The following is a 27,650-nucleotide window of genomic DNA, read 5'->3' as shown; positions in this document are numbered from 1 at the left end:
CAGTGCAGAGCTAAAACATAATTTTATGTATTTCTGTGGCAGAGGATGTGTCAAAAACAATTTTCAAACTATTTACTCTGTTCAGCAGAGTAAATTAAAGGAAAGGCAAGATGTGCAGATCATTGGGTGTCTGTGTTTCTTCTGCAGGTGGATCAGCAAGAAGGTTTAAAAGAACCCCCAAAATTAAAGTACAAGAGGATTAGAAATAAAGTAGAACAAGTAGAACTTGCATTTCAAAATCCATGTGCTTAATTATATTAGCCTTTTTCATATCTGTGGATACCATGATTAACTTATTTTCTCACACTCATTCAAATTAGTTTGCATTTTTGCAACTAATTGTTAACTGCTTGGCTCTATTCAAAGCATTTTGGGAAAGCATGTGTACTGATCTATGCTGTGTGATGACCAGATGGAAGAGGCATGATGCTGCACATCTAAATTAAATGTGGCAACAAACCAGCCTTTCTGCCATTCATATTTCACTCCCATACATAAAAGCTGATCTAAATGCTTTTGTGTGTTGGTAGTGAACATCAAAACAAACTCAACTGAAGTTAATGCTCCTAAAAATCTTACTGCTACTTTCTAGTATGTACCATTTTATTTTTGTTCTTTGAATGTAAGTCACCTCTAGTCATAGCTAGATCTAAATTACTGTTTTGGCTTTAAAATTACTTCCAATTACATGGGCTGGAACACCTCCCTAAAAGTGTCCAAACAGTGTTGTAATCACTACTTTATATTTTAATGTAATTTGAACTTGCTTTGATTTTAAAATGGGAGTTCTTAAGGGCAATTCTAATCACCCTTAGTCACAACACAGAAGATGTTTCTGTGCATCTGAAGAGATCTGCTTGGTATGAACATCCTTCTGTTGGCATTTCCACATATTTGTGAGCTGAAGCACTAGAAAAATTATTTTTCTACTTTGCTTTGCATAGTCTGACAGTTAATTTGGCAATTCATCACATCATACTTTTTTGCAGGGGGCAACAGCAAACTGTTGGCTAGTTTTAGACATAGACAGGAATTTCCTCTGTTTTGATTTGTGCTTCACAAAGCAAACTAATGAGATTAGTAATGTGGCAGAACTATCAAAGAATACTTCCTACTTATATATTAATTTGGAAGCTTGTATGAAATTTGACATTTTTAATAAAACCATTTGCAGTAGATGTTGCCAAAGAGAAAAATATCTTATATTGTTTATCATAACAGTTTTTTTGACTGATTCTTTTTTTCAAGTGCATCTAATTCTTGTTCACTTGTACAGTTTCCATTAAATAAAGCCAGTGAATATTGGCTATCCTAAATCTAAAACATTACCTTCTGCATAGTGACAAAGCCTGCACTGTGTTGTTTGGAGATCTGCCTGTGTGGTGGATGTTAGTTTTTCAGAGTAGGAACACTCTTGAAGAAACATGGAGAGTAATGTAAGCTCACTTGTGGAGGAGAGCTCATGCTATTTTTGAGTAGATGTTGTCGATGGCTCAGCAAAGGCTGGGGGAGAAGAACAAGCCTTGAGCTTCACCAGAGGTGAACCCACACTGCTTGTGGCTCCTAGAAAGCAGATGGGGGCAGAGACTTGTCCTCATCTTCCCGTCATGGCAGTGACCATTCCTGCCAGTCCTTGGGTGATGTGAGTAGCAGAGGAGCCCATAGGCAGGGATTCTGGAGAGGATCCTGGGCTAGGTTGTGCCTCCCTGGGATGGCTGAGAGGTGGCTCTGCTCTTCCTCTGTTGGTCATGCATCTGCCATTAGTGGAACCAGCCTACAACAGATCTTTGTTAAAACTGAGAAGGGAAGAGGAATCCTGCAGAGATTTGTGTCTTTGAACATAGGAAGGAAGGGGGCAAAGACACACACTTGAGCAGTGTCTGAAAAACATTTCTGGGGAAATCTCTGGTCAGTGCTTTACTTAATTTGTTTATTTGCAAAGTAGGAGTTGCGTTGTAAATATTTCTGCATCCAGGAAGAATGATATTGGATTTTAGCATGCCTCCTAATTAATTCTTGGTCTGTAAGGTTCCACTGAGGTTTCCCACTTGTTATTTAATTGATGGACCTACTGTGGGTTCCAGAAGGTGCTTGAGATGCTTGAGATGGTGATGTCTTGTAACATTTTACCTGCAGGCAAAAAAACCAGCCATTTATCTTCAGACATTTAAATCTGAGTTTTGGTGTTGTTTCCTTGATGAACATCACCCAGAAAATATGGGGTTTGTACAGCTTTTTTTTCAAAAAAAAGAAAAAAAAATCCTGATTTTTTTTTTTCTCTGAGAAGTCTGTTGGTTGTTTCCTCTTTGTGGCTTTTGAGGTGTAACAACATCAGTTACAGTTGGTGAGAGGATGTAAATGCATTTAAGCATACACAGCCCATACATTTCTGCAGCAGAAGCTAAGAGTGAAAAATGGAAAATACTATAAAATAAGGCTCCAGTGTGACTTGTCTCTTTGGATAATGGTAGTATTCCTTCATACATCTTCTCCTTTGGTGCAATTTCTTCTTTTTCTTACACAGAACTTAGTACATATTTCAAACACCCTGACTGGTGAAGATTTGGGAGATCAGTTCAGCTGTTCATCTTGTGATATGTCAAAGAGTGTCTGACTTTTTCTGAATGTATGTTAACTTCCAAGTTATTGGGTTATACTCCCTCCCTGTGTCACTGTGTGCTACACCTTGTGTGAAATGAACTGTCCCTTTTTATATGACTATGAACAGGCAGGAGCCTCTTCTGAAGATGCTGTTTTTTGTGGCTGGAAAGGAATGCCATAACCACATCCTAAGTTCTTGGAAGGATGATATTCTTCCAGGTCCATATGGTTTCAGACACATCCTAACGACGCCTGTGTTGGTTGTGAGCAATGTGTAACTAGGAGACTCAATTTCTCAGATCTGATAATGGCCACTCAGTTCATATTAATGTGATTTTCTGGAGGTTTGTTTCCAAGCTTTTGGTCTGTTTATTTTCTAAGAAATTAATGTACTTTGTCAGCAAGGACAAGTTGAGGTTTTACAACATTTTTTTTATTTTTAGATCAGCATAAAATCACTATTCACATATGGTCTTCCTACTTTTTATTTCATGTACATTTTATTTTGTTCTGTCCAACTCTCACAACTTTTTGAGAAGGGAACAGATATCTGAGGAAAGCAGGTATTGAAGAAAAGCCCTTCTACTTTCTCTCACGGCTTTTAATTTAGAATGGTTAATTCAGCACTTTATGGATGCTACTGTTTTAGGTGCCAATTAGCAAGTAATTATGGCAAAGATTTGCCTTGTTTCAGAGACTGAAAAAGATAATCATAGCTCTCAGAGAAGATGAAGGCAGTGCTGAAAAAAACTTCTTTCAGAGGCTGCCCAATTTAACTGCTTTGCTGTTGGAGTAAAAAGGTGAATAAAAGGTACCTTGAAGGAAGCAAGAAGTAGAAGCAACTGTCATTGTAGTAAATTGGTATCATCCTTATGTGTTTAGAAGCTCTAGACTTGGATCTATGTGAAAGACAACCATCTTTCATGTACAGAGAAACAGAACAAGAGCTTAGATGCCAGACATTATTTTTGAATGCTTTGTTTCTTGTGATCCAGGCCCCTAGAAAATGCTTCCCTTAAAGAGAAAATCAAGTGTGTTGTCAGGATTGTCTTTGTATGCTACATATGTTTGCTTCTAGTTGGGAATCTAAATCTGCTTCTGTGGTTTTTAACCATTTTGGGAGAGAAGATTGTAAGGTCTCCTGAGAAAAATTCCATGTTTGAGAAAATCCAAAGCAAATATATTTATTGTTGCTACCAAGCTAATCAGCCATGAAATATTACATATTATGGGAACTTGCATATACCATACAACATTTTAACATCTGTGCAGTCACTCTTTTGCTTCTCAAATGTGTTATGTCTGTGTACTGACATGGAAGATAGGCATTAGGAAGAAATCAGCCCTGGCAAACTTGAGGCCAGTTCTAATTCTGTACATGTGCAATCACTTCTTTTCCTAGCTGCATGTACAATTACTCAGTGTAATCCCTGGCATCTCACTTCTTGTTAAAATCAGCTTTGCAACTAGAAAACAATAACAAATTCAGAAAAATAGAAATAGATTAGTCTAAACCATAGGTTACCAATCCTGTCCATTCCTGCTAGAATGATTATATCTGCAAGCAACATGAGAATTTTAACTGTAAATCTGCATGTATTAAACCTCAAGTGGTTTTGCTTCATTTAGGTGTAGATCTAAAAAGTCCTGCTAGCTTAAATAATTTTATATCTTCAATAAATTGATTTAATTTTCTACAGAAAAGACTAAGGCAGTTGTTATTCTCAATTTTTTAATGTAGACTAAGGGGTTTTTTGTTTCTGATTTCCAAATTTTCCTATTTTTCATACCATTTACCACTGCTACTTAGTTTCTGACTCCCTTGTTTCTCCAAAATAGTCAATATTGTTACTGAAATGTCATTAATGTTTAAACTTCCTTACTCCACCTTTGAAGAAGAGGAAGCAAAAAGCATTCTAGTAAGCTTGAACATTATTATTTGAACTGTTCACCCCTTATATTTTAGGTAGCTTAATTGTTCTAGTAGGCATTCTTCATGTTTTCTGTATTCTGTACATTTTTCATTAGGATTAGTTTTTCTTTATAAGCAGCTCCTCCCCAGTGCATCATTAAAAATTGCTACCTAGACATAACATGTTTTCCTGAAGTTATGTTAGATGCATCTGTGCTGTTAATATTTGAAACAGTAAAATAGCAGGGGTGGACCTTCCATGTTCTAGTACATCTTGTACCCTGACTTGCCCCACATTATCCTCATAAGAAGAAATACATTCCTCAAACGGAAAGAGACAGAATGTCCCAGGTCACTTCAACCTGTTAAAGTGTCTCCAATAAGCTGATTTTTTAGTGTGCAGAGAAGCACTTGAAGGTGAGAGGTTGTAACAGAAGTCACCACACAAAAATGGCATCTGCAATCTTGCCAGCTTGACTGCTAATTGCTGATGAGATAAAGACCAACAATTGATTACCAATTCAAATACTCTGACACAGAAGCAGTAGAAATGTAATCAGCTACAAAAGGCATCCAAATCCAGAAGGATAAATCTCTTCAGATAAAGTGACAAAAGGAATCCCAAACTCCTGGGGGTCAAACAGAATCATTACTTTTCCAATTACACCATAAATTACCACAGCCCTTTCAGTTCTCTCTTTTCAATTCACATTGTGTGTTCATGATAACCCATATGATTTTGCCATATTTGCCAATGTGCTTTTACCATTATTGATGTTAGCCACTACTACTTACAGCATTACATATGTTAGCCACTGCTACCTCTTCATGCCATGGCTTCAGACTTTGGTCTCATGAAAGCTTTATTAGATGAAATAATGTTTAGAGGTTGTCAAAGTTGTGTTTGAATTTACCAGAATAATGCGTATTCTACCACCTCTTTGCTTGTACAAAACTTGTACAAGTGCAAAGTTTTTTGAGGTGTTTTTTTTTTATCCTATTCATATAGCCCTCTTCTCTACTTTTATGCAATAGAAGATTTCTATAAACTGCTCATTTACAGACATTCAGAAGTTTTATAATGTCTGTGTTTGAGAATGTTCTCTATCTGACACTGAGTTCTTCTATTGTATATTAAAAAAGTCCTTCAGGATGGAACCAAACTAAATGATTGTTTGTGTTGCTTGCTTATAGCATGAATTACTGGGTTTGAGAGACAGAGGGAAAGTTAGGAAACTGCAATAGAAATAAATGAGGATACACTTAAATAAAATAGTAGGTTCATAAAAGAATGGGGATTCTCAGACAAATCTCACATCTGAGATTTGTCAGGTAATCCCTGCTTCTTAATAGAGGACATAGGTTGATGTATCTGAAGGTTTGCATGCAAAAACCTTCATTAGTATTGCAAAGAAACCAAATATATTTTAAATTTAACATCAGGTTTTACACATTTTTTTTTTTAATTTGGACACTATCTATAAGGATTCCTTCACTCCCCAATGTTTTTTAGGTATTACTGGAGAAGAAGAAAAGAGGACTTGGGTTCTCATTTTGTATTCTTTCTAATTCTATTCTTATTTACTAATATATTCCCAAATAGGATAGCAAATTCCACTGCAGTAGCATTTGTTATGCCATAGTGTTTACTTCTCTGTCTTTTTTATACAGTCTCAAAGCTGATGTATCCATTCCAGCAGATTATATTTTGCCCTATGTTAGGAAACATCTGATATAAACTGATGTTTAGGTACCATATTGCTCAGATGGAATATCTGAGAAATACTCCAAAGTGCATATTTTAAATTTTTTCCATTCTTTACATAATCAAATCTGACAGTCATATGCCCAGGAAATATTCTTTCAAATGAGTCACAAGGCAAGATTTGTGAATGAAATACTGTCCCATTCTGAATAAATTCATTTTAAGGGAACATTTTTGTTAGATAGGGAGATGTGAAAGAACTCCTTATACTAATTTATGGACCCTGAGGAAAATTTGCTTCTTTGTTTAGTCATAGTAATTGACTTGTTGAATAATAATTTAGTATTCTATGTTTTAAAATTAACATGGTTGTCACTGTTATTTGGTGGGTCATATAAGAGTGTTATTGGTCATATTCATTTTTGTACTTTGCTTCCTATATTCTGATTTTCTCCAGTTAAAAAGGAGGTGAATTGCATAGCCCTTCCAGGTTTTTCTTTTCTTTTCCCTACATGCATTGATGGCCATCTTGTAGTTTGTCTTTTGCTGCTGAGATAGGCCACTGTATTAGCTTTGAACATTTGGGCTTGGTGAAGGATTTTTTTTTTTAATATATGGAAAAAAAAACTGGCAGACCAGTTAAAATCTCAGAGGAGTACTCACAGTTTGACAAGGAAAGATTGACGAGAGCAGGAAATACAACATCTAATTAAATAGTGGTCATGCTATTTTGGTGCTTCAGCAAATTAAATATGAGAAGTATGGCTTAAAGGTTGGAGCTTATCCTTGAGGTGTTCTGTCAGAAATCACTCTTTATGCTATTGATGAAACCAGGTCTCATTGGAAATAAGATTAATTTTGATTGATACTGTGTGTAATCCACTTTCTGTCCTGAATTCACAGATTCATGCATTTAGTAATGTGCTTTAGTGTTACCAGCTTTTAAGTACTTTTGCTATACCTAAAGCTATATATTTTACTAGTTGTTACAATACCAAGAATTACGCTATGTTGAATGACACCAAGAATTACTCAATGTTGTACTTAGTCTAATTATCTAATTACAAATACATAAAAAATTTAACATCCTGAAGGTATCAGAAACAAATTTGAAAAAGCATCCTTTACAAGCCTCCTGTGCCAAAATAATTACAATGTTTTAAACATCTGAACTCATTTGAAGAAAAAAAAAGCAAAATGCTAAAAAGGGAGAGGAAAAGAGAGACCACTGTCCTTTGTAGGGTCTGTGAAAAGCCGAGGTCCAGTTTTGATTTATGTGGAATATAGAATGTCAGTGGCAACTGCTGTTTGAATGATACATGGCAGCATGCTGAACTGCTCAGAATTGCCTTAATAAAATACAGACTATTTTCAAGTCAATACATATCTGTAAAAATGTGAGAAAGAGGGTAAAATGAATAATGCCATGTTGGATCCAAGAATGTGTGAGAAAGAAAGTCTTGAAAGGCAGAATGATTTCTTTTCATCATGGTGAAAGTAATTCCATTAGGATTATAAAGCAGTAAGTAAAGTGTTCAGATTCTATTGTATTGCAGGGTTTTTTTCATATTCATTATTCTTTATATAAGCATGTACAAAGAGGTGGAAGTAAAGCAGACTTTCTTGCATTCTAGTTGCTGTGTTTCACCAGCTGCACCCTTATTTAGGAGTATTACCCTGGTAATGATTACTTTAATGAAATCACAGTCTAAATTGGTGGTATCAGGGAACAATCCAGGAACAGCCAAGTGATTTAGTACCAAATTAGCAAAGAGAGAAGAACTGAGAAGTATATATGCATGGTTCTTCAGATTTGTATGTTCTGCACAAATAATCAGACTGAAGTGCAAACAATTGATAAACCTTCTCACCTGTCTTCTCTGGTACTTTCTTCTACAGGAGAATACTGAGTCTTAAAACTCAGTATTGTGTTGAGTGTGGGGGAAAATGGAACTTCAGGCTGCCAGCATCAAATTGGCTTGAAAACTAGTTAGACAGAGTAGGCAACCTTTTCAAACTGTTGCAAATGAGCAAGAGGGAGAATATCTAGTACTTTCAGCTGAAACATTTTCACTAGCTCAGTTGCTTTAGAATGTCTCTTCTAGAATAACTAGGCTGAGACTTTGAATGAGTTCAGTCAACGTTCACATTTTCTATCTTAGAAGTTACTTTGGGAGTTTTCAGCGTAAAGTAAGAAGTAAGGAATTACAATTGTTCACATACATCATTGTCCGTAGATGATTGTCCATGTATTTTAATAAATAATCAACCAGACTGTTTCTGATATATGTTACATGACAATGATATTCAGCTAGATCTCAACTAATTTTACATAACTCAGAGGGCTAATTTAGGATTATGAACCATCTGCCAATACTCTGTACATAATTTACCAGGACAATTTGGAAGATCCAGCAGACAATTCAGATCTTAGCAGACCTGAATTTCTTTGGGAGGTGAGGTATTGCTTTGACTCCAACAATTGTAGTGGAACTCTAACACATGTAGTGGAACCATGCCCCCTAAGTTGGGCACCCTGGTACCTAAAATTAGTTTAGGTCAATTTATATTGATATGGACTGGAATTTGTTCTCATATTGACAAAGTCAAACTAGAATTATTAATGTGCCACTGTACACTTGCCACAGAGTTCATCATTTGTAATAACACTATTATCCTGGTCTGAGGGAATTATTAAATCTTTGCCTTTTGCAAAAAATACTTCAAAGTGATGGACTATAATAGACTAATTTTGATCCAGTTTGAATCTTGGTTTTCCAGTATTGCATGTGTTGGGCAACAGACTTAGGTGACTGGTCTCTCTTTTTGAACCTGAAGCTAAGAGTGACAGAAGTGATAGAAGGCTGTTTATCTAGATGGGTGTTTAGTCATATTTCTACTGCTTATTCAACAAGAGATAGCCTTGAGTAGGATTATACTGCAACATTTACTTGAAGCCACATCTATATTAATCTAACAGTGAGAGAGCTGCCCAACTTTCATTCCTTGACAGGAATGGCAGAAAACTCCCTTACTGTGTTATGGCATCAATGGGCCAATCAGCACCATGCCGAAGCAGAATTGAGAGCTACTCAGAATTACTACTGTGTTAAATATGTCTTGATTTTTGCTTTATGTGTCCTTCTGCTGGAGTGAACTTAGAAAAGCAATAGGAAATTTTAGTAAGAAATGTTCAGTCAATGTGTTGTTCTGCTTGTTGATCAACAATAACAGAAAGTAGACTCTTCACTTCTTTCGCCATCTCAAGTTGATAATGATTTCAGCAGGATGGGTACACTGCTTTTTGGTTCTGAGTACTTTGATGCTTGTTTAGCATAGTTGTTTAGGTGTAAATGGAGCAGAGGAGTGTGTATTTATGTTGGAGAACACATACTGTTTTATTTTACTGTCTATACAAATTGTAGAAGTAAGGCTAGCATTTGAATCCATTTTTGGTGTCTGCTTGCCCTGCTTTATGTGCCTTTTGTATTTCTTTCCCCAAGAGTTTATCTGTAAAGAGTAAAGGAACTGGTTTGTTATTCTAATGTTAGTGCTGTGACCTCTAGAGTTCCTGACTTCTTCTGTATTTAGGATTTTGAGGTGCTCATTGCCCAAAGCATGTGTGCCTATCAGTATGTGACTGCTAGAACACTTGAGTCAAAAAAAACCCCACCAAGATTTAGATAGGGCTAGATATGATAAGGATAATCTTGAACGATTTACAGATGTTACCTCGGAGCCTGGCTGAACTTAGGGTGGATATTTTTTTCTGGTTTCATGGTCAGGATATTGTGATAACTGCCAACAAAGGTCAGGGAGGAAGCAAAATTTTCTGGTGTTTCTTTACTTGAGCTTCATTTATAATTATTATTTTAAAAGTTCTGAGATGAAAAATTGGAAACCTGGACTACAATTCATCTCTGTGGAGTCTTTAAATATAAATACACATAAATACATGCTCTTGAGAGTTATGAAGTAATTACAGTATTTTTTGCAAATGGAGGTTCTGCCATTCAGTCAATGTATTGTAGAATTGTTTGAATTTAATCAGTGCAATACAAACATTGCAACGTGCCAGATATTTTACTTCTGCCTAACTGATTAGTGTTTGAGTGCCTGGCTGTTTGTAGGAAACAAAGAATTCCTCCAACCATAAATTCTTGTGGTTATGAATAATGCCTTTCTTATATTCGGTGATTGATGAGTTCATTGAAAATTTGAAATACTGAGCTTCAGAATATTGAGTAATTAGCTTCTGATAAGGTGCAGGAGCAGTCTGGGCTGGGTAAAAGCCTTGCTGTGGAAAAGAAACCACCAGCTTCTCCCTTACTACAGAGTTCTAAGTGTGATATTCCAGTTGGTAAACTAATTTTAAGTACAACTCAGTGCTGAATATTTTAGAGTGGTCCTAAATTTACAAAAAGGCACAAAAGGTTTGAGAGGTGATCTGATAATCAGAAGTGCTTTTAAATGATGTTTGGATAGGGTGCCAGTTTGGATGGTAGTGGCAACACCAGTTGAAAGAGCTTTTATCTTTCAGATTGCTGTATCTTACTAAAGGGTTATAAACAAGCGCCTGCAAATCTCAGCAAGCATTGTAAATTTTTTTTCCACCAGGACTTGAAACGGCTGAATTTCCATTCATTTCACAGTTTCAAAGATGCTAAATCTGGATGGTGGGTCATGAAAATCTTTTGTAGTTCAGGTAATAGACACATGACTTCATGTCATTACTAAATCTCATAATTCTTGATAGAAATAGAAACTTCCTTTGTCAATTTACTCAGTGCTATCTTACTTCAATATTCTGGAGGAAAGAACTTCCACATAATTTCAAGTTTTTATCCTCTCTTTAGCTTTCAGTCTTATGATCTTACTATGCCTTTGTCTCTGAAGAACTGACTGGTGTCAGAGGTTACAGTTTAATTCTGTAACAGATGTCTAAACCTGCTTTTGATAGGCTCTGTAGTGTGAACTTACAACAAAGATGGATGTTGTAATATGTGTTTTCCAGTCTTTGAGTTACTACTGAGATGTTAACTTTCTCTGAGGTTGTCTATCTTAAATGAACAAAAAAGTAAAAAGTTGTGTTCAGCATTTCAGCAGAAAACATAAAAACAGATTCAGAAGAACTGTCATTGGTGGCCCCAAACAATGGGTTACCTGAACACCCTACCTCAGAAATAAGGTGCATATCCATTTATGATCGTATATTTGTGTACATCATTTGATGAGCAACACTGGGGAAAACCTATTTCCTGCAGGATCAGACTGATTAGACTGTAATTTGTTACTAAGTCTGACAGTTAATTCATTAATATGGTTGTGGTGGTAGTACGACAACTTTTTTAGCAGTTGCACTGTTGTGAGTTACTTGAGCAGCATATGGGCTAATACATGTAATCCTAATTATATATTGCTATCAATATAGCAACTGTCAACTAAGCACATAAATTTATTAGGGTAATAAGTATTGTGGTTTTCCAGGTGTAATTTCACTGAAATGATTCTAAGTAATATTTCCTTATATCCATACTAGATTTACTGAAGCATGTATCAGTCATCCACTCAGTTTTGGAGGAAGATGTTTGTGACCTTAAGAGCACTTCAAGCCTCCAATTACTTTTGTCAGCTTTTCTGTCCTCTCTGGTTTACCCCCAATTCCCTGGAACTAGCCCAGTTTTTCAGGGTTTATTAAAAATAAATATGAATCGCCCAGAGATACTTTTTCAGGCCACAAATTTACTTGGATCTTTCAGTTGCTTAATTCAAGCATCTGAGAGGGTGGGCCCTCTGCTAAGAGTATGGAAAATGTGTTTTTGAGAATGGTTTGGTTGCCCATTTAAACTCTTTGCCCTGGATATATAAGGACAAAGGCAAGGGCTACTCCACAGGGAGTGGAAGATCACTTTGTTATTGCATGTCCAGAGGCCAGAGTGTCTGGGAGGCACCTGCATCACACCCTTCCTTGTAATGCTGTACCTTGGACCAACTTAGAATAATATCAATAATTATTAAGAAACAATAATATAAGTAATAATAAAACATTAATATAGTTGACTATGCTGCTGAAATAACAAGAAAATGTAGGGTCTAAGAAAGTCTAAGAATAGTTAGGAGGAGAGAAGGGGCTAAAAAAGAAGCAGATCATTTTTGTTAATGAATGACATAAAGTCTTTGTCAGGTCTTAAAAGAACACCTAACTGTAAAAAAAACAAACAAAAAAGAAATACCATTTGCCCCAAATCAGAATGAACTTGTAGTCCCATCCCCAGCATTCCAGCTGGCCCTTCAGAGCTGCAGTAGGGCACACTGAAATTTCTACACATCACTAAGGAACAGAGCCACCTTCAGAGCAGCTTCATTTTCTTCAAGGCCTTTGAAAACTCAAGTACTATGCAGCAAAGCATTTTATACTGATTAATGCAGAACCAGAAACAACTAAACTATACTTGTCTGCTGAGGCTGGTTCTATGCTAACCCTGAGGAAGAGAAGTGAGTCACTTAATCATAGCACAGCAAAAACAGAGCGGAGAAGTGTGGCTCACAAGCCACTTGGATCAAGCAGGTAATGAAACTGTATATGGTTTAGGGATAGCAAGATAATGTTTAGAGTGTCTGAGACCAAAAAAAAGTCTCAAAAGAAGTTATCTGGAAAACGTGTGTATTTACACAAAGTAAAATTTTGTTGTCAAAACCAAACTGAGAACATAAAAACTTCCATGGACTCAAGTTTCTATCTTCAAAGAATCAGAGGGAAGCTTCACAGTGTATTGAGTTTTCACAGCTTGATTTTTGGTAGCAGGGGGCTGCAGAGGCGGCTTCTGTGAGAAGCTGCTAGAAGCTTCCACCATGTTGGGCAGAGCGAGTCCTTGGTGGTTCCAAAGATGGACATGCCACTTGTCAAGGCTGGGCCAACTAGAAATGGCGGTAAGGCCTCTGTGATAACAGACTTAAGAAGAAAATCAAAACAAGGGTTGTGGCACAGTTTTAATTCCAGTCAGAGAAGAGCGGTGTGAGGGAAACAGCATGAAAGACACCAAGGTCAGTGCAGAAGGAGGGCAGGAGGTGCTCCAGGCTTCAGAGCCGAGATTCCTCTTCAGGCCATGGTGAGACCATGGTGAGGCAGCTGTGTCCCTGCAGCCCACGGGGATCCATGGGGATGTAGAGATCCACCCACAGACCATGGAGGAGACCCACACCAAGGCAGGTGGATGCCTGAGAGGAGGCTGTCATCTGTGGGAGACCCCTGGACAGACTGGAGCAGCCTGTCCTTGGAGGACTGCACCCCATGGAAGAGAGACCCACGCTGCAGCAGTTTGAGGGAGACTGTTGCCCATGGGCTGGACCAGCTGGTGCAGCAGGGAAAGGACTCCTCTCCCTGAGCAGGGGGACAAGCCTGTGGGTGACCATAACCCCCATTCCCTGTCTCCTTGTGCTGCTGAGGTAGGAGGCAGAGCTGGGAAGGAGGGGTGGAAAGGATTTCTAAGGCTTATTTTACTTCTCATTATCCTGCTCTGATTTTGTTAACAATCAATTTACTTCATAACTAAGCTGAGCCTGTTTTGCCATAATGCTATTTGATGGGCGATCTCCCCCATGAATCCTTCATTAAATTTTCTCTCCTCTGTCCTGCTGCAGAGGGAGTGAGTGGCTTTTGTGGGTGCTTGGCATCCAGACAGAGTCAATGCATGAAATACAGTCATTAACTAAAGTAACTGCTAGCAGGTGGAAGTGACCAAAAATTTCCAGCTTGTTTCACTAACCCTCCACACCTTTCAGGAAAACTGCATTTCCCTAATGCATCAAAATTGCTTCTAAAGTCCTGCATCAAATGGCATCAAATTCTGTCCACTGGAGTGGATAGCCCATAATGTTGCCAATGATGTAACTTACATTAGAGGAAGATGTGATGAAGCTTGAAGTCATCAAGAATTGGAGAGAGCTTTTTATCTTTTATTTTCTTGCTGAGATTCCTCATCCTTTCTAATGAGAAATATTCTTTCTGGTTTGTGTGGATGCAGTTTCTAGGTCCTACTGTGCTGTTATCCACAACATGGAGCTCCACAAGAGTCTCTGTTTCACTGCACCCAATCTGTAAATCTCAGAATGAGAACACTGTGCTTGACCTCTGCTCCTCTACCAGTGATGGGGCCCAAAGGCCTATCCAATCTGGCCCTGAATACTTCCAGGGATGGGGCATCCACAGCTCCTCTGAGCACCCTGTTCCGGTGCCTCACCACCATCACAGTAAATAATATTTTCTCATTATCTGGTTTAAACCTTCTCTCTTGCAGTTTGCTTCTCCTGCTTTACTTATCCTCTACTTCTTTATCAGGTAAAATATTTTTATTCAAAATTTTCAGCTATTTTTCTAGCTTTGCTGGCAAGACACTTTTTGGTTTTTTGATTTTATGAGGATTTTGCTGTTTGGGGAGAGCTAGGGGGTTTTTGGTTTGATTTTCTTTGGTTTTGATTGGTTGGTTTGGGGTGGGGTTTATTTGGTTTTGTTTTGGTTTGGGGTTTTTTTAGTGAAAAGCACTATTTCAGTCTTCTGGAATTGTCATTTTATTACAGATGTTATTAAAACAGAACATCTGCATGTTACAGTTTCTGCATTTTTTGAGTTCTTGTCCAGACTAGAAGATGCGTACCCAGTGTAAATATTTTCCAACATTTATCCTAAAATATAAATCTGAATTAAGCTGAAAGTAAAGCTGTTTTATGAGTATACTCTAAAGTAACCATTACAGAAACTAACCCATATCTTTCCTGTTTTGGACTAGCATTATGGACTTATGGACAACTCAGCAGAAAACTGGCATTTGTATTGCTCTGAGAAAGGAATGTAGGCAAATAAATATATATAAAATCAGGTTATTATATTAGGAATACAGAGATGTCTTTCTTTGAAAAACAGACTATTTTTTAATCCATCCACTTTACTTTGGATATCAAAAGTAATAATCCACAATAACAGTGACTGAAATGCCTATTTACTTTTTTCATTTTGGGCCCTCCACTCTTCAGATATGTAGAATTTTTGTATTAATGACTGTTCTTAGTTCAGTGAAACTGAATGAAAAATAACTTCAATTACTAGAAAAATCTAAATTTTTCATTTAGTTCAACTTTTAGCTCTGGAATAAATTTACAGAAGGTACATTTTGAAATACAATCAACTGAGGAGAAGAAAAAAAATCCAAAACAAACACACATTTGTTTTAAATACACTGTATTGAAGAGGTCATTCAGCTGTAGCTATTAAATTAAATCTGTGTCTGTGTTTAAGTTAGTTTCACTGGCATTTATCAAGTACTTGATATAGTTGTACAGCATCTAACTTTGTACTTGGAAAACACCAAGTCTACTTGAAATAATTAAAGTCTATTTTAAAATGGGATTTTGTGATACAATTTGATTGGGAGGAATGTATTATGGTATATTCAGTCCCTGTTACCAAATACACTGAAATGCTTTTATCAAGTGTGTTCTTCATGAGTTCTCATGTAATCACTGTGTTAAAAAGAAGGAAGAAAGGCAGTAAATGTCTCTAAATATAGTCCTGTTTTCTCTGTGTGGTATTTTCAAAAGCTTTATTGAATTCCATACTGTACTGAAGTCTTGAGAGTCCACAGCTCATCACACATCTGTGCTCATAATCCTTCAGTTCTTCTGTGGGCACAGAAGAAGAGTTATTAGTGTTTGATTATGTAAAGCTTCAGTTTCAGAAGATGAGCATGTTTTATCAGTAGATGAACCAGAAAAAGCATTTTTGCACATACTATGAGGGGATGTTGCATATGAATGAATAAAGTAGATGGTTATTCTGCAGCCAGATGAATCAGAGATATCCCTCAACAGCTGGTGATGAGACGTGAAGATCCATTAAGAACTAATTATTTTGTCTACCACAAACAGTGTTTGTGTAATATTAAAATCCCGTGTTTAATGTTGATTAAGTTACTCTTCAATCCACTATCCTTGTCAAGATAAAAATACAAATTCAATGTATTGAATTAAAATGAGGCACCTTTTGGGACATTTAAATCCTCAAAAACTAGTCCAGGCTTCTGACCACAACTATATTCTTATTGTCATTGAAGACTGGATTTGTGTAAATTATTTTTAACTTATTTTGTTGTGGTGATTATGCCTCCATGGAAACAATTTATGAATTTGTGTTGACTCCTCAAATAGATTTGGCTGAAATACTCTTTGAAAAGAGTAGACACCTTAGAAAAGATGAATCGTGACATTTCAGTGCTTCAATACGTTTCAGGTTTTCATTTTGAAAGAATGTTTTGAAACCAAACAAAATTTTAAAGGCTTTTAGAAATTATTAAGTAACTGAAGAATAAAGTGAATGATCTTATTGACTGAAAGTAGGATAAAAATTTTTAGTGTTTTCCCATTTAATTTCACTGACTATTGGAATTTCCATTTGGAGTCAACTAGAGCTGCTTTTTCATCATCTTGCTTTGGTTTGGCTGTCTGTATAAGCCCATTATTTACATGCTGCTGGGCTGTTGAGTCTTATCACCAGCTTCTGACATATGGCTATTTGAAGCTTTCTTGTTTATAAACTCTGTCTTGAAAATGGCTTTGGTTTTTTTGTTTTGTTTTGGTTATTTTTTTCACTCCTTACTCCCACTAAGTGTTTTCAACTTTGATTAGAAATCCCATTTTCAGCCTCAATTTTCATAGGTAGATTTTGATCACACAGTTTGTATAACATGTATAACCAGGACTGAATACTGGTTAAATACCTCTTCTGCGTGACAATCTCACTCATGTTTAAAGAAAAAACACACCTAAAAAGCTTCCAGCTGTTGCTTTGATGAGCCAAACAAGCCAAACTTTCTCCATTTCATCTTACATTGAATCCACTTCCACAACTTGTTCATTCATTTGGGTTTTCTTGCTTCAGATTAATTTCTCTTTCTTAAACAGTGGCCAAAGCAGTACACAGTATACAGGATGTAGTTTCCAGACAGTGCTGCTAATAATGCCTTGTCTATACTTGAAATATTTCATCTAATAAAACTCAAGGTCATGTTTGACATTTTTTCCACAGCAACCTGACACTGATGGTTTTTAGCCATTGTGGATCCACCCATATGCCTCTTTTTTCTGCTCTTCTATTTCAGTTGAATAGCCTGAACTTAAAGCCAAAATTATTAATAGGATATAGTCTTCGGGAACTTGTAGCTAGCTGCTGCTCAGTGGCTGGATATTTCTGAATTAGTACTATATGTCTTCTCTTTGGGAAATTGCTACTTTCAGAACTCTAAAAGACCTCTGGATTTACAGCTTTCATCTGTCTAATTGCAGACAGCTTTCAGGTATTTCCCATCTCCATTATTTTCTTAATGTACGTTCCTCCCAGATCTGTTCTGGATACTTGCAAAATATTAAAATCCTTTGCTCCAACTCACACTTGCCCTCCTCCCTTTCCAAAGGAATATAACTTCAGCATCCTCTTGACATGCCTTGTCTTAGTAAATATCTATATACAACCATATATTCAATTCAGGTGCCACTTCTCTCAGATTTTTTATAAAGGTTGCCAAAAAGTGCTGTTTCTACCACAACAAGGGTGTCAAGTTTTTCAATGCCTTCCAGTTCAGATGTCATAGTTTATGGACATATTTGTAATTTACTACTGGTCATGAAATCTTTTATCTTCTGTTCTTAAAAAAAATATTTTAAAAAATTAAAAAATTAAAAAAGAAAGAAAGCATGTGAAATAAGCTTTTGGCTCATTTTAAATTGCTCAATACTGAGCTTCTTATGTCAGCTCTTGTAAATGCTCTTTGTCATCCTAGTTTTGCTTAAGTCTGATCAAGTATTTCTGTACTGGTGCCACAAGACCCCTCTAATCATGTAAGATACAAATCCCAGAAGTTTTAAATGTTTAGCATAAACAAATTCTGCATCCCTACTCTGTGTTCTCACCCCTTTTAAGTATCTTCTCAGTTCAGAACAGATTTTCTCACTCATCTCTTTCTTATATTTTCAACTTCTGTCAAAAACACTTTAAAGACTTCCAAATTACACATTTCAGTTACAGTGTCTTAATGTACTCCTTCACAAGCTAAGTGACGTGGAAAAAAAAAGCTTTGAGCCCAGTACCTTAGTGACTATACTGGTCCTTTTCCTGGTTATTTTTAATGTCTATGCACAATGTAAGGGTACAGGTTCTTTATTATGAACTGTTGATGATGAGGTTGGATACACTTTAGGGTTAATTTGCACAGGAGTGGATACCACCAGTGAATGGTACTCCAGGTGTGTGCAGCTTAAACTCAGTGGTGCTGCTGCTCTGACAGGAAGGGGGAAGAGCAGGAAAGCAGTTTTTCAGCTGCATATCTTACTATCAACATCTCATCTGCTGTGAAAGCTCATTCATTACTCACCAAAGATTTCAGTCCAGAGTCCAGATTTCTTTCTCTTTTACATCGTGTAGGTAGTTGACTAAAGCCAAATTGCATTTAAACTCTTAATGTAAATACCTACATTTAAATTTTAAGGCAGTAAAGTAAGTGACTAAGATGAGTAAAACTAAAGAGAGCAAACAGATGCAATATTCATCAGGAGCTCAATTTCTGAATTCTGTGCCACACTTCCAAAAATAATGCCTCTCAGAAGTTTCCCTAATAAGTGCACTACCCCCAGAAGTGTTTAACTCTGGGCACACAACCTCTGCCATGGAAGAGGGTAAACAATCCCTATACCTGTATCTTTACATCTGTTGCCTACTAATATTTCAGTGTATTCTGTGGACATAGCAAAATCACTCTGGGTTCAGTAATTGGTTTCCGTAGAAGTTTGATTAGTGTACAGCGGAAATGGATAAAAATAGTACTTTAAATTGCAGAGGTAATGCACCAGCTGTGTCCTCCTTCTGTTTAAAATGTGTTTCGTTTTGGTTACATCTTACAGACCAATGTAGTGAGGATAGGGAATATCGCTGCAGCGTGTGTTATATTCACACTCCACCAAGGAGAATGTATTCCCTCAGGCTTCCTGAGGGAAGCTTTGCTTTGGGAAGAGTGAATCATTGCTGACCTCTTCTGAGCTGCAGAGAGATGGTCAAAAGTTTTTATGAAATGCAAATGTGAGTATAGGCAGATGAAAATCAGATTTCTTCTTTCTCATTACTAGCTTCCCTGTCTGTGGAGGTAAAGCTTGAGGGTTTCATTTTGCTTAACATGCTTCTTTTAGGAGGGCTGTTCCCCTCAGCATGGAGGATGCTTCTGCTAGGGAACAGGAAAGAAACTGTGAGCTATGTAGACCTGTAGAAATACTTTCTGATATCTGCCTGCCCGTTCTCCCATGCCAAACTATTCTGCTGTATGCATCTCAGCTGGACCCCCCTCTTGATCTATCTATGCTGACTAGACCGCTCTCCTTTGGGACATCCCATCTCATCTTTTTCTGTAGCCCTTCTCTTGGACCTGAAGCATAGTTTCACAGAGCATGTCTATGTTAACATTTTAGTTCAGTTGTTTTGAAGAGAATGTCCACATTTTCCCCACTGCCTGTTTGGTTTGTACCATGAGCAGTACTGCAGCACCTTAAATGCTTTTCTCTGGAGTGCAACTGAAAGGATGTGTCCCAGGTGTTCCATCTACTGTACTCCAGCAGCTAAGACCTGGCATTCAGTCTCCAGAACCAAGATTGGCTTGGCCTTAAACTGTCAAATTCCTGTGTTGTCCTCAATGCCAGCTGATTTTTTATTGTAGCAGCATTTGCCTGTTGTGCATGTCAACACAGGTGTGGCTTAACAGGTGTATCAGATAAAGAAGCTGAGGAAAGGTGCATCATTGTGTGTCAGGGAGAAGCAGTGCCTTTCTTTGTGCATGAGTAATGGCACAGAAAAGAAGTCCTCATTGCACATATGTGGAAGTTATAAAATAATAGTATAATAGTTCTGTGAATGGCATGGTCTGTGGCTGAGCAGTGGAGGGACAAAATAAATTAATGAAATTGTGATTTAAACCATATTCTGTCCTACACTCATTTTTAATTCACATCTTTGACAGGATTTATTTCACTTTTTTTAATATCACATCAGATTTTTTTTTCCAGAAAGGAGTTAATTTGTTTTCCTAAGGGATAATAAAATATCTCTGTATTGAGTAAGTTATTAAATATATGAGTTTAGCCCAAAGCAACTCTGAAGGGTAGTTCAAAATTAAAGTGAAGGAATGTATGTAGCATGCAATAATATGAGGCTCTCTCAAGTCAGATACTGTATTGACACTAATACAATTTTCATTTCTTAGGACAGAGAAAATAGTTTAAGATATAAATACTACATTAGTAAAAAATATCTGCTACAGCTGGGTAATCACCTCTATTTTGTCAAGTATTGTACTATTTTTGGAGATTGTATTGATTTATTATCTTTAATTACTGTTCTTGCTTTGCTAGTTTTTTTAATTGGTAGTTACTTTGCACATAATGACATGATAATAATTATCTTGGTTTGTTGCTGAAAGATTGTTGAGTGGTTACGTACATTCTGTCTGGATTTTTAATTTGGTGATCCAAAAATTGGAGTGTGGGTCTCATCCTGCATTGTAGGAAACTTGAATAAGAATGGAAGTCAGCGGGAAATGTGCATCCACTGCCTGATACTGTTGATTCATCACCTGGATGAAAGCTAGAAGAAATATCCTCAAAACCTGCTTCAGTTAAACAGTAATGAATAAGTACAAATTTCTACTGTGTTCTATTAGTGATCAATGTGAATTTTGCCATTTTGCAGGCATGTTTGATTTTGTTTATTCTGTGAGTTCACTGCCAATTGGGCTGTCAATACTAGCATGACTGCAAATGGGCACACACTTTATTGCAGAACTGTAGGGGACTGCATTAGCATAAATGAACAGATTTTGGCACCACACTGCCCCCTGAATAGGCTGCTTGCTTTCTGAATCCATGAACACAGCCAGATTCTTTAAAGTGTGTACTCTTTTGTGGCAATAAAAAAAAAAATCCTATTGCTTAACCACACTGAAGAGGTGTTGGCCTTGAAGGGATGAAGTGTTATGAATGCTATCACCACAGACAGTTGCAACAAACAGTGTGGGAGTCACAATTATGGCTTCAAGAACCCATTTTTCTCCCACACACACTCATCTCTTGTCATACTCTCTTTCAACAGTTTGAAAATTTAAAATGTTTCTCAGAATATCCTTCTGCTGAGGAGATTAATACAAATATCAGCAGCAACCCATATCTGTTATCCACATTTGTTCACAGCCCAATTTAAGGTGTAGATTTTTATGCTGACCAACATATGGGACTTAAGTCCATGAAGGCGAAATTACTTCAAATAATGCAATAGACTGCCTCTGAACCCAGGGCATCCTTTTGAATCAAAGTATCTTAATTTAAACACTTTACATTTAGATTGGTTTCATTCAGGAGAATTGGAGAAGTGCTGGAGGGATTGTCTATTTTAACTGAACAAGAAATTTGCCCCTTTATGGATTCTTTGTTTCGTTCATGTGTTACTGCCTTCTTCAGGAAGTGGTGTGATTTATGTTATGTGCTGTTATTTATGTTTAGGATTTAAGAGCATTTGGTATTTCTCCTCTTCTCTTAAAGTGTATGTGTTTTCAGTAGTTCAAATAAGGGATCTTCAGAAATTTTTACATTAGTAATGTTATTTTTCCTAGGCTATGTGGTTTCAGTTTATGTGGCTAAAGTCTTGTGTAATTGTAATTAAAACAGAAATAGCTTCTTGTGGCCCATTCAAATTAAAACAAGACACCTTCTTATGGAAAAATATGATATCCTTAGTCACAATCAGTAATTGTTGCTGCAATTAGTAATTAAAAGAAATTTTTCCTGCATTCCAGAGCCTCGGGCACCTAACCTCTTTCTAGCAATAACTTTCAGAGGCAATGCAGGCTTGAATTTTCTCATGCCTTAGCTGCAAATGAGCCATTAGCATTCAGCAGCCGATAATTTGGCCCTGTGAGTTGCGGTTTCCTTAAAGAACATGTGCCAATTAAGCAAGATGAACCTCAGAGCTGTCAACAATGCAGTGATGATGTAGCAAGTGGTTGTAGTCATCAGCTCTTCTAGGAAATAATAGGTGTTTTGAAGAGCATAGTCTGACAAATCTGTACTTTGTGGGATCAAGTGCAAAGGAATAAGTCAGAAATTGAAAGTCAGTGGATGAACCAGAAGTAAATCTTGTTAGCTTTATGAGTCTCATCATAAGCTTCAGTCAGCCTAATGCAGTGAACACAAGCCTTCAATGTGTGCTTAAGATAATGAGAGCCAGTACTTGCTCAGACTTGTGGTCTCATCACTAATCTGTGTCAGTAATTCTCGAGAATCAGAGTACAAGAGGCATCACAGTAGAGAGAAGTTGTCATCCCTTATAAACCATACAAAACCAGTAACCATGTCTGTACTGCCAGTTAAATGTTTTATCCTTTTTAGGTACTCAGACTGTATCTGTTAGAGGAGATACCTTCTTTTTTTTGTTTGTTTTTCTCACCCTTTTTCTGTCTTTCTCTGTTTTCACTGACATAAAGATCTGGAAGCAAGACAATTTAGCAGCTCTTGTAGAAGTAGAAGAATGAAGAGGAGCAGCTGCTAATTTGATTGAAATGGGAATGTGGCCAAAGATCTGAGATAATAATTGCAGTAATTCTTCTGAGAGCCCTCATGGACGTCCATACACCACAGAAAAAAAACATCTGTGGGGCAGTGGAAACCATGCTGATCTTGAGTTAATGTAACCAATTGAGGAGGTATGTCTGAAATGTTCCACTTAAAACATCAGCATTATTTTTTTTTAAGAGAAAACTCAAGCATATATCTAGCTTAGTGATGTTTTAATTTATTTTTTTTAGGGCTATGACATGATATTGGAATACATAGCAATCAGAATTTAATGGAGAGTTGTCAGGTGATTGTGCTGTTTTAAAGATGTTAATGATCTGTGTTCAGCTTCAGAAGAAAACAGAAGATACAGAAAGATGGAAATTTCCTTACAGTTCTGAATCTTGTAACATTTAAGATAAAGTGAATTTTCCATAGCTTCAGGTCTGAGTTGAGCTCCCTTACTATGTCTGTGACAGAAGTTGCCAGTTCATCCAGTAACTCACAGATTTATTTGATGTTGCAGAAATGTGCTGCCCTCTTTGGCTGCAAACAGTAGGAGAATTGATAAATCTTCATTGTAAGAATCCCTTAGAACTTTTCATCCAGACCATTCATTTCCTGAGTGAGTGTCACAGCCTGGTAGCAGAAACCACTGCAATACCTGGTGAGCTGATGCTTGGAGGGAGGGACAAAGGGTGGTGAAGGAAGAGCTTTTATGCATCTAATCCAGCCACAACTCACTTCTTCATGAGAGGAGCATTTTAACATATGTTTTTGTAGGAATCAACACAAGGAGATATCTATATCCAGGTATTTCCATAATTAGACTATATAACTAATCTTAGGATAGATGAAAACAAATTAAAATGAATGCTATCCTTTCTGCTAAATCTTTTAATTTTGACAGAAAATTATATTTGTGATTAAAGGTTTTGGAATTGGTAGCTTGGTTTTGGTTTTTGTTTCAAAGAATGCTAACCTTCTGTGAAAAGTTTTGAGTTTCCATTAAGAACTCAAAAAAGTTTATGAAACCTTTTTACTTGGGTGCTCTACCCTATCATTTCCTGGAATTTAAAGAGCAATTTGTGGTCTCATTCTCTAGTCAATACATGTTCCTTTTATCTCCTGTTCTGAGTTTTCAAAAACATGGTCCATGAGAATGTATTGTGTTCTTGGGGAATCTGGCTTAAAAAGGGGAATGGAAATGGAAGGTATAGGAGTGACACTAAACTAGCCCTGAGGGGAAAATGGTGCCCAAAGTCTGATTAACCACAGTCATGCCACACGGGGTTTAGTTCTGCTCTGGACAGTGAATTTACAAAAAAAAAAAATATTGAAGGACAGAGATCTCCTCCATCATAAAACATGGATGACAGGTGAATGCTTAGATCCATGTCCCCAATGCAATGGCTAGGGAAATAGAGTAGGATAGCACCAAACTGCCATTCCTGGGAAAAAGAAGGGAGACAGGACCCCATTGCTTTGCTGGAATATTCCCTGTTTGATTAGAGCCCTATTTGAATACTTTCAAGATACTGTCATTGCAATTGAAATAGAAATAAATTTAAAACTTTTCATCTGGACTATATTCTGGGTTTGTTTGACCAGTGTGAGAGGCTCCATTATAATCTTTGAATGCTTTCTGTTTTGGGGAAAATCAAGCCCATCTCTCTGTGTCCCAATGGACTGCCTCAAGGAAATGTCCCACATCATTTTTAATACTAAATACATAATTTTTAATACATCAGTTTTACTAATAACAGTATAATTAGAAAATATTTAGTTTTTCCACCATGAATGTCTTCATTTGCAAAGACAAATATGGCACCAGTGTGGAAAGACTGGAAAAAGAACTCTGTGAAGCTTAGTTTAAATAAAATTAAACCTGATATAAAAAAAACCTTAAGGTCTTTAAAAATATTTTCTTGTTAATCCTGAGTATGTTGTATTTTTATAGCAGTTTCAGAAGAAACTGTGTTTCTTGTTGCCACCCTTTGATATCCATTTCATTATCCTTTCTGAATGGAAAGAAAATAGAATATATTACTGTGATTTCTATGGCTATTGCAGCCTTGCAAAATCAGGATTTCGATGCAGCACCAAACTGTTTTAATCAAAAGTTAGTACATACTTTTCATTTAAGATTGGTGTCTAAGTCTCATTCTTTGATTATAGAGAACACCAACAATAAATCAAGTGCGGAAATACTGCTAAATGGAGGCATGGGTCTACAAACATTTTTATGGTATCTTTGTAGGGTTCATTTTTAATGCCTAGCCACAGGCATCTGGTGCTGTTTAGATTGTCCAGGTCTTCTCCAGACCAAGAGCTGTGGCTTCTGGAGAATGCAGGTTGCCTTCTGATTGTCTTCTGCCAGCCCTGTGCAGAGATGGTCAGAACATCTCCAGTGGCAATTGGTGTCAGTATTTAGGCAAGTGAACTGAGCTCCCATGAATTTGTTCTGATTTTGCTACTGTTCATGTTTTCTGTGCTTTTTATATTCCTAGCAATAAATCTGCTTCAGTAATTAAGTTAATAGCACATCTGATAGGAAAATAATGTACATGCAGATTTAGAGTGCTTCAAATCTGTCAGTAGCTCTACATGTCATCTTGTGAAAATGAAACTGCACGAGCAGAGTCATACTGTTCTTTGTTCCTACTGTGTCTGGCCAGCATGATGACCACAAAGATTTGTTGCCAATCTCCTGGGCCTCAGTTATAGGTTATTGCTGATATGATTGGGTGCAAGTTATCGTCTGCATTCGTTTACCCCTATTTCAAGAGTGGCATGCAAATAAACACACACACTTTTCGTTATGTGACTGAATATGACTTAAGTATATTGTTTTTTAGAAAGACAAGAAGGAAAAGTGGAGGACAAAGATAGCAGGCTGTTCTGGTGGTGTGTGATTGTTGGGGTAAAAGAATTTTCAGACAAAAATAATCTAAAAATGGAGACGAATAATTCAAACTCTGAATTCAAACTCTTAGTTGCAGCAGCTGTCAGTGTAAAGTGGTAGAGTTGGTCCTGACTGCCCAAGCTGGGTTTCTAAAAGTCTTCAGATGTGTCTGAGTCCTTCCCAGTGGTGAGGGGGATCCCTGGGAAACCAAGACACTGCCTATTGCTGGCAGGGACCTTTGTGGTGAGCCCTTGCCTGTTTCTCACTGACACCTAGAGGTTTCCAACAATGCAATTTACTCTTTTCACAGTGTGTTGAGGATCTTTGATAAAAGAGAAAGCAAGTGGGGTTACACTTGTTTCCTATCTCTAAAACCACTTTCTGATTATGCAGATTATTGCTCTACTGCAACCCAGCAAGCCAGGAAAACTGAAGCAAAGTTTCTTGAAACATGTAGAGGGGGAAAAAATGTAATAATTATGGATTTATCTTTGTTTTGTTCCTTTCTGGAAATCTGTTGAGGGAAAAACATCACCAGGACTTCAATGCCCATACCTTGACGTAGAGAGCCCTGAGTTCTCTTGCAGGGTTTTATTTCCTTCCTGTGCATGTGTGGTTGCCATCTGCAGTAATCAAACTCAATCAGCAGAAGGAGTCAACTGCTTTGCATTAACTATTGTTCTCCTGACTGCAGTATTTTATAATAGATTTTTAAGATCTGCACTGACTCATACAATGCATATCTAATCAAAAGTAAATTAAACTGCATACACTGACTTGATATGACAGAAGAGCATTTACAACAGCAGAATAGTGACACTGGTTTTTAAATAAGATTTTTTTTTTTAAAGTCGAGTGTTTTGTTGGCATATATTATTGCATGTCCTTAGATCAGACTTTTAGTTTTTAATTTGTGGTTTTATTCAAGGTGATTTGAGTCCTTAAAATTTTCATGTACTTAAAAATTTCATACACTTAAGCAGAAGTGGAGTTCATACATATTCATAGTTTGAAGAATTATGCTAACAACAAGTCTTTGTAATTTTGGGCAGTCTTTATCAATTTTCACCTGCATTTTAAACTGTTTATGTAGCACCTATGTTTCTAAAATTGCTGTAAATCTGGTCATCACTACTACAGCTATCTTTGCTCTTTTGGCACTTTAATTTGAATTGTGTGTCAGCAATATAAAGAATAATAATAAAATAATATACCATATTAAATAATAATAATGATTTATAATATTAATTTTTTTAAGAATTGTAGTTCAGCTATAAATCTGACCTGTGAATTAGTGTCTATAGTAATGACACCAGTGTAATCAATAAAAAGTTGTAACTGGCTCATTAGTGTAGATATCTGCATAAGCTGCAAAACCTGCTCAAGAAGCCAATTAATTCCCCTTAACACAGGACAGCAACTTCATATACTGAGTTACTGATCTTTGAGGTGGCTTCAGTGGCTGCGGTTTCAGACCAAGGTGCTGGGCAAACAGGGTTGTATTATGTATTGAACGTGTGCTTTCTGTATGTAACAGACCCACAATGTCCCCATCCCACAGAAATATGTCCTACAGCATTCCAGGAAGCTTCAGCTCTTGACTCGTACAGATTCTTTTCAGTTCCAAAGGGGTGGAAGCGCATTTTGTTTTTTGAAAAAGAAGCAGGTCTTGAATCCCTAGTTATGACTACGGTGAGGGTTTGCACAAGTATTCAAATACTGCCCCCGCCAGGTACACTGTTCCCTAATCCCAGAACTTTTGGGGAGACATACCTTACAGAGCGGTAACTCTTCTTCTAGATGGCTCTTGCCAAATATAAATCAAAAATATCAAGTCCATGGGCAGCCCTGAGGGTGTAACTCTAAGCCTTTCAATCTTCCAAAAGATTCTCCTT

At 37.0% G+C, this 27,650-nt stretch overlaps 1 protein-coding gene across 4 annotated transcripts in view; it reads left to right on the top strand.

The window, feature by feature from the left end:
- KCNQ5 (potassium voltage-gated channel subfamily Q member 5) overlaps positions 1–27,650 on the top strand; it is a 281,577-nt gene that overhangs the window by 70,113 nt on the left and 183,814 nt on the right. The window contains exon 1 of one of the 4 annotated variants that reach the window (XM_041410575.1): positions 22,981–22,999. The exons of the other annotated variants lie outside the window; for them this stretch is intronic. The gene's annotated coding sequence lies outside the window, so the exon portion shown is untranslated. Of the gene's footprint in view, positions 1–22,980; positions 23,000–27,650 lie in introns of those variants that run through there. 4 annotated transcript variants of the gene reach the window in all.

This window comes from Onychostruthus taczanowskii, unplaced genomic scaffold, assembly GCF_017590055.1.
Source record: "Onychostruthus taczanowskii isolate IOZ18803 unplaced genomic scaffold, ASM1759005v1 scaffold33, whole genome shotgun sequence".
NCBI classification, from domain to species: Eukaryota; Metazoa; Chordata; class Aves; order Passeriformes; family Passeridae; genus Onychostruthus; species Onychostruthus taczanowskii.
The sequence above is the reverse complement of the archived record's forward strand: the minus strand, read 5'-3'. Positions and strand labels throughout refer to the sequence as shown.